Below are 12,445 nucleotides of genomic sequence, written 5' to 3' on the forward strand. Positions count from 1 at the left end.
ACGGAGGGACATCGGTATTTTTATATATTCATTCATGGGATGTGGGTGTCACTGCCTGGAACAACGGTCTTTGACCCCACTGCTAATTACCCAGAGGGTAGCTCAGAGTCAGCCATATTGCTGTGGGTCTGGAGTCACATGTCGGCCAGACCAGGTTAGAATATTTGATGTCCTTCCCTAAAGGAGGTGAGTGAACCAGATGAATTCTTCCCACTGATCAACAATGTTTTATGGTGGCCCCACCAATGTCTTTTCCAGCCACAACATGACATCCTTCTCCGACGCTTTGTGCTCTCCCGAATGGAGATAACCACCCCAAATGTCTGCTTCACCAGCCTGTCTACATGTGACACCACTTACAAAGAACTATCTACCTGCATCCCTGGGTCTCTGACTGACAACACTACCCAGGGCCCGAACATTAACTGTACAAACCCACTCTGGTTTGTTTCACCAAAATGGAACACCTCACATTTATCTAATTAAACTCCATCTACTATTCTTCAGCTCACGATCCCAGTGTACTATTCGCCCTGTTGTATCATACGTAACGTTTTGCGCTGTCCACTTTACCAACAATTTCAGTATCACTCAAAAAACTTCCCACAAAACCAATATTCCCATCCAAACCATTTATCCAAATGACAAACAACAGTGGACCCACTTCACCGCTGGTCACATGTCTCTAGTCAGGAAGGCAACATGTCTCCCATCACCCTCTGTCTCCTACCATCAAGCCCAATTTTGTATCCAGTTGACTAGCTCCTCCTGAATGCCATATCCTTTTACATTGATCTGAGTTTATTACCCAGATTACCAGACAGAACGTAGAACACAGAACAGTACAGCACAAGACCCTTCGGCCATGATGCCATGCCCATCTTTTACCTGACTGTAAGATCAAAATCACTGACATACCCTTCATTTTGCTATCATCCATGTACCTATCCAAGAGTCTGGTAAAATGTCCTGTTCCACCCACTCACTACTCTCTGTGTAAAGTACTAATTCTGAAATCCCCCCTTACCTATCCTCCTATCACCCTACAATTATGACCCCTTGTACCATGGGATAAAGCGGTCTCTCACTGTTCACTCTATCGTTGCCTCACACCATTTTGTTCACCTCTAACAAATCACACCACACTCTTCTTCACTCCAATGAGAAAAGACTTGGCTCCCTCAACCTTTCTTTATCAGACATGCGCTCCAGTCCAGGCAGTATCCTGGTAAATCTTCTCTTTACAATCTCTAAAGCTTCCACATCCTTCCTGTAATGAAGGGAACAAAACTGAACACAATATTCTAATTGAGATCTAAACAGGACTGTATAGAGCTGCAGCATAACCTCATTGCTTTAAAACTCAATCCCCCAGCTAATGAAAGCCAATACAACATATTCTTTCTTAACAACACTATCAGGTTGGTGGCAAATTTGAGGGATCTCTGCTCATGAAATCCAAGATCCATCTGTTCCTCCACACTATTCAGTATTCTGCCTTTACCCCTGTATTCTGCATTCAAGTCTCACCTTCCAAAATGAAGCACTTCACACTTTTCCAGATTTGACTTCATCTGCCACTTCTCAGCCCAGCTCTACATCCTGTCAATGCCCCATTGCAACCTCCAGCAGACATCCACACTATTCACCACTCCACCAACCTTCGTGTCATTGGCAACCTTACTTACCCACTCTTCCACTCACACATCCAAGTCATACATAAAATCACAAAGAGCAGAGATGTTTTGACCTCTCTCTGCAGAAAACCACTGGTCACTGAGCTCCAGGCTGAATGATTTCCATCTGTCATCACCCTCTGTCTTCTATGGGCCAGGAATTCTGTATCCAGGCAGGCAGGTTTCCCTGTATCCCATGCTCTGTACTTTCTCAATGAGCCATAAATGTGTTTTGTCACATTCTCAAAGGATTCAATATGATTTGTGTGGTATGACCTGTCCCTTACAAAGCCATAATGACATTCAATAATCAAACTATGGTTTTCCAAGGAATCATAAATCCTGGATCTCAGAGTCTCCAATAATCTGCACATCACAGACAGAAGACTGACAGGTCTGTGATTCCCAGGATTATCTCTATTCCCTTTCTTGAACAACGCATGGCTGATTCACCTAACCTGCACATCTTTGGGCTGTGGGTGGAAACCGGAGCACCTGTCGGTAACCCACGCAGACATGGAGAGAATGTGCTAACTCCACGCAGACAGTCGCCTGCGGCTGGAATTGAAATCGCGTCCCTCGTGCTGTGAGGCAGCAGTGCTAACCACTGAGCCACCGTGCTGCCCCATGTAACTCTCTAGAGCTTCTGATCCTTGGTTCCTCAAACTTAAGTTAGCTTCCTTCTTCCTATTGATTAGATGTTCGACATCCCTGGAACCTTGTCAAATGCTTTGCTGAAGTTCATGTAGACAACGTTGACTGCTCTGCCTTCATCGATCTCTTGGTCAACTCCTCGAAGAGTCAATCCGGTTTGTGAAACACGATTTCCCACTCACAAAACCATGCTGACTATCTCAAATCAGCCCTTGCCTTTCCAAATATATGTAGCTCATTTCTCTCAGAATCTCCTCCAACAACATACCAGTAGATCACTGGGCTGTGATTTCCTGGCTGCTCCCTGAAGCCTTAAAGTGATGGAACACCCTCCAGTCTTCCAGTAACTCATTGTGTATGTTGATAATATAAATATCTCTGTTAGGGACACTGCAATCTCTTCCCCAGATTCCCACAATATTCTAGCATCAAACTAACAAGTGACTGAGGATTGATCTACCTTTATTTATTTTAATATTGCAGCACTTTCTCTTCTCTGGTGAGGATTCTTTCCAAGACATCACTATTTATGTCCCCAACTTCCCGAGTTTCCATGTCTTTCTCCACAGTAAATTCTGACAACACTATTTCGTCTAATATCTCACCCACCTCCTGACAGTTAAGGTGCCCTATTCTCTAACAAGTTACTCTTTAGCCCTTATTGAAACTTGTGTAAAGGTTTCTGAAAATTCAAATAAACCGTTTCCTCGGTACAACCACTCCTACACCCGTATCTATTCTGCCATTTATATTCTCACCAATAAAAATAAAATCCAACATGCTCAAAAACATACTCTCTTTTTATTAAAAGCGTTTCTAAGGGTCCAGTTATTGTTCATTGACATATCCTTTCAAACATACTTCAGCTCCCGACCTACTATCAGGTTAACACTGTTTGGTTTCAGACTGACAGCAGAAAGGGTTATGGGAGTTCGGGTTTATCAATCTGAAAAATGTAGCTTACAGGTTCAACAGGTAATAGATGTTTTGGGAATAAGGAGGGTCGTGGGGACTGAAGGACATTATGGAGATAGGGAGTGCTGTGGGGCCTGAAAGGGGCCAAAGAGATCTGCAGGGCTGTTGGGCCTGAAGGAGGTTGCACAGATCAGGAGGATCATGGGGATTGAAGTAGGTTACTCTGAACGGGTGGGTCTTTGGGTCAGGATGAGATTATGGAGATAGGGAGGGTCGTGGGGCTTTTTGGAGGTTATGAAGTTAGGGAGGTTTCTGGGGAATGATTCAGGTTATATGGATAGGAAGAGTCATGGGGACTAAAGGAGTTTATGGAGAGAGGGAGGGATGTGGGGACTGAAGGAGTTTATGGAGAGAGGGAGGGATGTGGGGACTGAAGGAGGTTATATGGATCGTAAGTTTATAGAGAAGCACAGGAAAGAAGAGCAGGTATCGGCCATTTGACCACAGAGTCGGTCCCACCATTCAATGTGATCACGACTGATCATTTAACCCAGTACAGTATTCCTGCTTTCACGCCTTAATCTGATATTATAGTGACTACTGGCATTTCGTGATACAGCGGGATGTAGTAACTGGGACGGGGGTGGGTGGGGGGATGGTGTCTTACGGAGATAGGGAGATAGGGAGGGATGTGGAAGCTGGGACAGGTGACAGATACAGGGTGAGTTTTAGGAATGGTAGGACTTTACATGGATTTTGGAGGAATGCAGGGATGGGATGTGATAACAATCACAGGGAGGATTTTGGTAGCTCGATCTGAGACGGGTCCAGCTGAGAACAGAAGGGAGTCAAACAGTCAGGACAGGCAGGGACAAGGGAGGACTAATAAATTAAACTGCATTTATTTCAATGCAAGGGGTCTAACAGGGAAGGCAGATGAACTCAGGGCATGGTTAGGAACATGGGATTGGGATATCATAGCAATTACAGATACATGGCTCAAGGATGGGCAAGACTGGCAGCTTAATGTTCCAGGATACAAATGCAACAGGAAGGATAGAAAGGGAGGCAAGAGAGAAGGGGAGTGGCATTTTTGATAAGGGATAGCATTACAGCTGTGCTGAGGAAGGATTTTCCCAGAAATACATCCAGGGAAGTTATTTGGGTGGAACTGAGAAATAAGAAAGGGATGATCAGCTTATTAGGATTGTATTACAGACCCCCCAATAGTCAAAATGAAATTGCCAAACAAAGTTGTAAGGAGATCTCAGCTATCTGTAAGAATAATAGGGTAGGTAAGGTAGGGGATTTTAACTTTCCAAACATTGACTGGGACTGCCATTGTGTTAAAGGTTTAGATGGAGAGGAATTTGTTAAGTGTGTACAAGACAATTTTCTGATTCAGTATGTGGAAGTACCTACTAGAGAAGGTGCAAAACTTCACCTACTCTTAGGAAATAAGGCAGGGCAGGTGAGTGAGCTGTCAGTGGGGGAGCTCTTTGAGGCCAGCGACCATAATTCTATTTGTTTTAAAATAGTGATGGAAAAGAATAGACCAGATCTAAAAGTTGATGTTCTAAATGGGAGAAAGGCCAATTTTGACGGTATAAGGCAAGAACTTTTGAAAGCTGATTGGAGGCAGATGTTCGCAGCTAAAGGGACGGCTGGAAAATGGGAAGCCTTCAGAAATGAGGTAATGAGAATCCAGAGAACGTATATTCCTGTCAGGGTGAAAGGGAAGGCTGGTAATTATTGGGAATTCTGGATGACTAAAGAAATTGAGTGTTTGGTTCAGAAAAAGCAGGAAGCGTATGTCAAGAATAGACAGGGTAGACAGAGTGAATCCTTAGAAGAGTAGAAAGGAAGTTGGAGTATACTTAAGAGCGAAATCAGGAGGGCAAAACGCGGACATGAGATAGGTCTGACAAAGAGAATGATGAAGAATGCAAAGGGCTTTTACAAATATAATAAAGGAAAAAAAGGGTAACGAAGGAGAGAATAGGGCCCCACAAAGATCAGAAAGGCGGCCTTTGTGTGGAGCCGCAGAAAATGGGGGAGATACGAAATGAATATTTTGTATCAGTATTTACTGTAGAAATTCATATGGAAGATATAGACTGTAGGGAAATCGATGGTGACATCTTGCAAAATGTCCAGAGAAACAGAGGAGGAAGTGCTGGATGTCTTGAAACAGTAAAAGGAGAATAAACCCCCAGGAACTGATCAGGTGTACCTGAGAACTCTGTGGGAAGCTAGAGAAGTGATTGCTGGGCCTCGTGCTGAGATATTTGTATCATGAATAATCACAGGTGAGATGCCAGAAGACTGGAGGTTGGCAAAAGTGGTGCAACTGTTTAAGAAGGGTGGTAAAGACAAGCCAGGGAAGTATAGACCGGTGAGCCTGAACTCAGTGGTGGGCAAGTTGATGGAGGGAATCCTGAGGGACAAAATGCACATGTATTTGGAAAGGCAAGGACTGATTAGGAATAGTTGACATGGCTTTGTGCGTGGGAAATCATGTCTCATAAACTTGATTGAGTGTTTTGACGACGTAACAAAGAAGATTGATGAGGGCAGAGTGATAGATGTGATCGATATGGACTTCAGTGAGGCATTCGACAAGGTCCCCCATGGGAGGCTGATTAGCAAGGTTAGAACTCATGGAATACAGGGAGAATTAACCATTTGGATACAGAACTGGCTCAAAGGTAAAAGACAGATAGTGGTGGTGGAGGGCTGTTTTTCAGACTGAAGGCCTGTGACCAGTGGAGTGTCACAAGGATCAGTGCTGGGCCCTCTACCTTTTGTCATTTACATAAATGATTTGGATGCGAGCATAAGAGGTATAGTTAGTAAGTTTATAGATGACACCAAAATTGGAGGTGTAGTGGACAGCGAAGAGGGTTACAACAGGATCTGGACCAGATGGGACAATGGGCTAACTGGCAGATGGAGTTTAATTCAGATAAATGCGATGTGCGGCATTTTGGGAAAGCAAGTCTGAGCAGGACATATACACGTAATGGTAAAGTCCTAGGGAGTGTTGCTGACCAAAGAGACCTTGGAGTGCAAGTTCATAGCTCCTTGAAAGTGGAATCGCAGATAGATAAAAGAGTGAAGGCGGCATTTGGTATGCTTTCCTTTATTGGTCAGAGTATTAAGTACAGGAGATGGGAGGTCATGTTGCGGCTGTACAGCACAATGGTCTGGCCACTGTTGGAATATTTTGTGCAATTCCGGTCTCCTTCCTATCGGAAGAATTGTTGTGAAACTTGAAACAGTTCAGAAAAGATTTACAAGGATGATGCCAGGATTAGAGGATTTGAGCTACAGGGAGAGGCTGAACAGGCTGGGGTGGTTTTCCCTGGAGCTTCGGAGGCTGAGGGGTGACCTTATAGAGTTTTACAAAATTATGAGGGGCATGGATAGGATAAATAGACAAAGTCTTTTCCCTTGGGTCAGGGAGTCCAGAACTCGAGGGCATAGGTTTAGGGTGAGAGGGGAAAGATATCAAAGAGACCTAAGGGGCAATCTTTTCACGCAGATTGTGGAACGTGTATGGAACGAGCTGCCAGAGGATGTGGTGGAGGCTGGGACAATTGCAACATTTAAGAGGCATTTGGATGGGTATATGAATGGGAATGGTTTGGAGGGATATGGGTCGGGTGCTGGGAGGTGGGACTAGATTGGGTTGGGATATCTGGTCGGCATGGACGGGTTGGACCGAAGGGTCTGTGTCCGTGCTGTACATCTCTAGGACTCTATCACTCATAGAGGTTATAGAAATAAACTGTGTGGTCGCGTCTGGAGGAGATTTAAGGTATCAAGGTTTGTTGTTACCGAAGGAAATTCCATCAATCGGGACCAGCAGAGTTTACAGAGACTGAGTGCGTTTTAGAGACAGGAAGAATTCATAATTATCATTAGAAATGCAGAAACTAATTTATGAGAGAAGCAGGGTCACTCTGCACTGTGCCCAGAGACAAGGAGGAGTCTCACAGCTGGAGGAGGTTACTAAGGTCCAGAGCTTTTTTGTTGTCGTGACGGGAATGTTACAGAGATCATGAAGGTAGTAGGAGTTCAAAACAGTCACTAAGACAGTGAGGCTTTTCAGGTCTGGAAAGGACTACACTGACCAGGATGGCTTAAGGAACTGAAGAGTTGTTTTTCTTCAGTTAAGGAGAGATGTGACAGAACCCAGGATTAAAGGCAAAGGCAGAAACTTGGAGAGTTTTACTGATATGAGGAGCTTACAGGGATAAGCAGGATTGTCGGGGCTGATAGAGATAGGGGAAGTGGTATCGATGAAACAGACAATGGAGAAACTGACAGACATAGGGAGGGTTCTGTGGAACAGATGAATTTACAGACAAGATGGTGATAATGAAGCTTGAGAATTTTCTCATGTTCCTTGCCCAGCATTGTTCCTACATCATGCCCTCAGGGTCTGAATTAAAGCCCACTAACTCCTCCCTGTGTTGTTTACTATGAGTGATCTTAGCGGCTGCAGGATTTACTGAAGGGTTCAGATCTCCGTCTCCATCTGTCTCTGGCTGACCAACAGTCTTCAATGTGGTGATGGACGATTCATGAATTGGGAATTCTGCTGAGTCAGGGACATCAGAAATACCTGCAAGAGACAGAGAAGTAGACAGAATGGCAAATTAGATTAATGCAATGAAGGTTCCACGTGGTGAATGGCACTGAGTCCCACAGAGATCTGGAAATACCCAGTCTCCGTCCCTGGCCTGTGCAGTTGCTTCCCTCTGGAGTGGAGAATGCTGTTGGCTCAGGATCTGGAGTAGCTGCAAGAGTGAGAGACACTGATAGAGACTGCAATTAGACCCACACAGTGAGGGATACCACATGGAGAGAGACAGTGATATCAGCAAAGTGCAGGAATGTATCAGGATCACACAATGGTATCATCAGAAGTGGTTCTGACCAGTGAGCACTGCTACCAGTACTCAGGGAAGACTGAGCTATTTTATTGGGATAGGCTCCCCAGGTATCAGGATAATGCAGTGTGCTATAAATGGACACAGATGAGGAGGGGGACAGATCTGAGGTGAATGGAAATTCCCAAGTCCAAAGAGAAAGGTTGAAATATTAGAACACCATGGAGATGTGGATGAAGACCAACAGAAAGAAACAGTAAGGGACTGAGTTTAATTAAAATATGACATTGTCAAACAGATTTGTGACAGGAAATTATTGGTTAAAATAAAGTAAATTCCATTTCCGCCCCTCACAATTTCTCATACACCACAAGTGACATCACTTCCGCCACTCACATCATCGCTGATGTCACACACTCAGTGACTTCCACGCCCCCCCACTGCCGTGTTTGCCACCACTTCTGCCCCACCAACGCCACTCACCTGCATTTTGCTGACACCACCCCCAAGTCCCACCGTCAGCATCCCTGCCCCCAGTACCCTGAGGGGAACACCACCCCTGCTCATGACTCCATCCCCATTGCCCCTAACACCACACCCACTCCTGTTCCAGGCGCCGTCGCCTCCCCCAGCTCCAGACCTACGCCTGGTCCCAGCTCCCAGTCCTGCCGAGTTTTCACCATTCCCCCTGACCATCCCCTCACAGAGGATGAATGATCAGTCCTCAGCAAAGGCCTCACCTTTATCCCCCTCCATCCACACATCAATGAATAGAATACACGCCGTGACATCGAACACTTCTTCCACCACCTCCGCCTCAGAGCTTACTTTTACAATGAAAACTCCCGCCTATTTTCTGAGGACCCCTTTGCCGGCCTCCAATACACTCCGTCCACCTGGACACCCCGCGCTGGCCTATTACCTGTCTTCGATTTCTTCGTTTCCAATTTCCACCGAGACATTAACCGCCCCAACCTATCTCCCCCCTCCCCCACTCCAACCTCTCACCCTCACAACGTGCAGCCCTCTACTTCCTCTGCTCCAATACCGACCTCACCGTCAAACCAGCAGTAAAGGGGGCGCAGTGGGAGTCTGGTGCACTGACCTCTACACCGCTGAAACCATGATGCTAACTCAAAGACACCTCCTCCTACCACCCCCTCGACCATGACCCACCTCCAATCACCAAACCGACATCTCCCAGACCATACAGAACCTCATCACCTCAGGAGGAGATCTCCCACCCACAGCTTCCAACCTTATTGTCCGGGATCCCACACTGCCCGGTTCTATCTCCTTCCCAAGATCCACAAGCCTGACCACCCTGGCCGACCCATTCTCTCAGCATGCTCCTATTCCATCAAACGCATGTCTACCTACCTCAACATTGTCCTATCCCCCAGTCCAGGAATTACCCACATTCGTTTGAGACACCACTCACACCCTCCACTCCTCCAAGACTTCCGTTTCCCAGGCCCCCAACGCCTCATCTTCACCATGGATATCCAATCCCTCTTCACCTCCATCCACCATGACCAGGTCCTCCGAGCCCTCCGTTTCTTCATCTCCCGACATCCACAACAGAACCCTTCCAATAATACTCTCATTCGTTTGGCTGAACTTGTCCACACCCTTAACAATTTTTCCTTCAAATCCTCCCACTTCCTCCATACCAAAGGGGTAGCCATGGGCACCCGTATGGGCCCCAGCTATGCCTGTCTCTTTGTTGGCTACGTAGAACAGTCCATCTTCCGTAGTTACACCGGCACCACTCCCCACGTCTTCCTCCGCAACTTTGATGACTGCATTGGCACCACCTCGTGCTCCCTCGAGGAGTTTGAGCAATTCAGCAACTTCATCAACACATTCCACCCTGACCTTAAATTTACCTGGACCATCTCAGACAATTCATTCCCCTTCCTGGACCTCTCAATCCCCATTAATGACAACCGACTTGACACCGACATTTTTTACAAACCTACCGACTCCCACAGCTACCTAGATTACACATCTTCCCACCCTACCGCCTGCAAAATTCCCAACCCCTATTCCCAATACCTCCACATCCACCGTACCTGCTCCCAGGTCGGCCAGTTCCACCACAGAACACATCAGATAGCCTCTTTCTTTAGAGATCTGAATTTCCCTTCCCACGTGGTAAAAGATGCCCTCCAATGCATCTCGTCTACATCCCACACCTTCGCCCTCAGACCCCACCCCTCCAACCGTAACAAGGACAGAACACCCCGGTGCTCACCTTCCACCCGACCAACCTTCTCAGAAACCAAATCATCTGCCGACATTTCCACCACCTCCAAACGGACCCCACCACCAGGTATATATTTTCCTCCCCACCCCTTTCCACTTTCCACAAAGACCATTCCCTCTGTGACTACCTGGTCAGTTCCACTCCCCCCAAAATCCCACCCTCCCTTCCTGGCACCTTCCCCTGCCACTGCAGGAATTGCAAAACCTGCGCCCAGACCTCCCCCCTCACCACCATCCAAGGCCCCAAAGGAGCCTTCCATATCCAAAGTTTTACCTGCACATCCACCAATATCATTTATTGTATCCGTTGCTCCCAATGCGGTCTCCTCTACATTGGGGAGACTGGACACTTCCGAGCAGAGCACTTTAGGGAATATCTCTGGGCCACCCGCACTAATCAACCCCACCGCCCTGTGACCCAACATTTCAACTCCCCCTTCCACTCTGCCGAGGACATGCAGGTCCTGGGCTTCCTCCACCACCACTTCCACACCACCCGACGCCTGGAGGAAGAACGCCTCACCTTCCGCCTCGGAACACTTCAACCCCAGGGAATCAATGTGGACTTCACCAGTTTCCTCATTTCCCCTTCCCCCATCTCACCCACCTCCAGCCCTTCGAGCTCAGCACCGCCCTCATGACCTGTCCTAATGGCCTATCTCCCTTCCCACCTATCCATTCCACCCTCCTCCCTGATCTATAACCCCCATCCCCACCCCCATTCACCCATTGTACTCTTTGCTACCTTCCCCCATCCTCCACTCTGACCTATCACCTTCTTTCCCACCTCAGTCACCTACTGTACTCTATGCTACTTTCTCCCCATCCCCACCCCTCTCTCTTATTTATCTCCCCACTCTGCAGGCTCCCGGCCTCTGTTCCTGATGAAGGGCTTTTGCCTGAAACATCGATTTTCCTGCTCCTCGGATGCTGCCTGACCTGCCGTGCTTTTCCAGCACCACTCTAACCTAGACTCTGGTTTCCAGCATCCGCAGTCCATGTTTTTACCTTATTGGAGGAGGAGACTACCGAGATAAGGCATGTTGTAGGCACTGAACCAAGTTACAGGGATACGGAAGGTAGTCTGGAATGCAGCACAATTCAAATATGTGGAGGGACTATCGGGAAAGGAGGAGGTTACAGCGATAGGATCTGTTACAGGATTAAAAATTATCGAAGACACTGGACCAGAAGACATGCCATAGATACACTTTTGCAGAGAAGTGAGTTTTAATATAACAGAACTTACATTGGGGTGGTGATTGAGCCTGGGGTGTGTGTGTGTGTACTGTACTCCCCTCCAGCACTGTATCTATGTCATGTTGTGTTAACAGATGTTTGGAGCCCTCTCATTGTTCTTTGCTCTGTGCACTGTGGGTGACCTTACCTCACTACTGGTCAGATCTCCTTTCCCTTTGTCTCTCTCTGGCAGACCAACTGCGTTCAATGAGGTGAGGGACGACCCACCCAGCAGCTGGGAAGGCTATTGATTCAGGAGTTTCCTCAGCACCTACAGGAGACAGAGAAATAGACAGAATGGGAAATTAAACAGATGCAGTGAAGGTTACACATGGAGAATGGCACAGAGTCCCACAGAGATCTGGAAAATGGAGCGATATTAAGTAATAGTCCCAGATTGCTGGAAGATGTCAGGATCACACAATTGTGTTGGAAGAATGGGTTTAGCTTCATGATGCCCTGGTATCAGTGCTCAGGGATGAGGACCCAGTGAGCAGGTGAAGTAATGGCCTAGTGGTATTATTGCGAGAGAATGTATCCAAAACCTCAGCTAATGTTCAGGGGAGGCAGGATTGAATCCCGCCATCTGAAAAGGAGACATTTGAAATCAATAATTTTAAAAATAATAATTAACAATCCACAAATAAGTATGAAACCATTACTGATGTACAACAAATCCAAACACTTGTCCTTTAGAGAAGGACATCTGCCCATCCTCACGTGGTCTGCACGACATCCCCACAGCAAAGGGTTTGCCCCTTAATTACCCTCTGAAATGGCCGAGCAAGCTACTCA

The 12,445-nt window shown here is 46.8% G+C and overlaps 1 long non-coding RNA gene across 2 annotated transcripts in view; it reads right to left on the bottom strand.

Moving 5' to 3' along the window:
* The window catches only part of LOC140485784 (uncharacterized), a 53,126-nt gene extending 41,216 nt beyond the window's left edge, over positions 1–11,910 (bottom strand). For both annotated transcript variants that reach the window (XR_011962450.1, XR_011962451.1), the window contains exon 1: positions 11,799–11,910. This is a non-coding gene — a long non-coding RNA (uncharacterized lncRNA). The remainder of the gene's footprint in view (positions 1–11,798) is intronic.
* Between the last annotated feature and the right edge of the window lie 535 nt (positions 11,911–12,445).

This window comes from Chiloscyllium punctatum, chromosome 14 (assembly GCF_047496795.1).
Source record: "Chiloscyllium punctatum isolate Juve2018m chromosome 14, sChiPun1.3, whole genome shotgun sequence".
Lineage (NCBI taxonomy): Eukaryota > Metazoa > Chordata > Chondrichthyes > Orectolobiformes > Hemiscylliidae > Chiloscyllium > Chiloscyllium punctatum.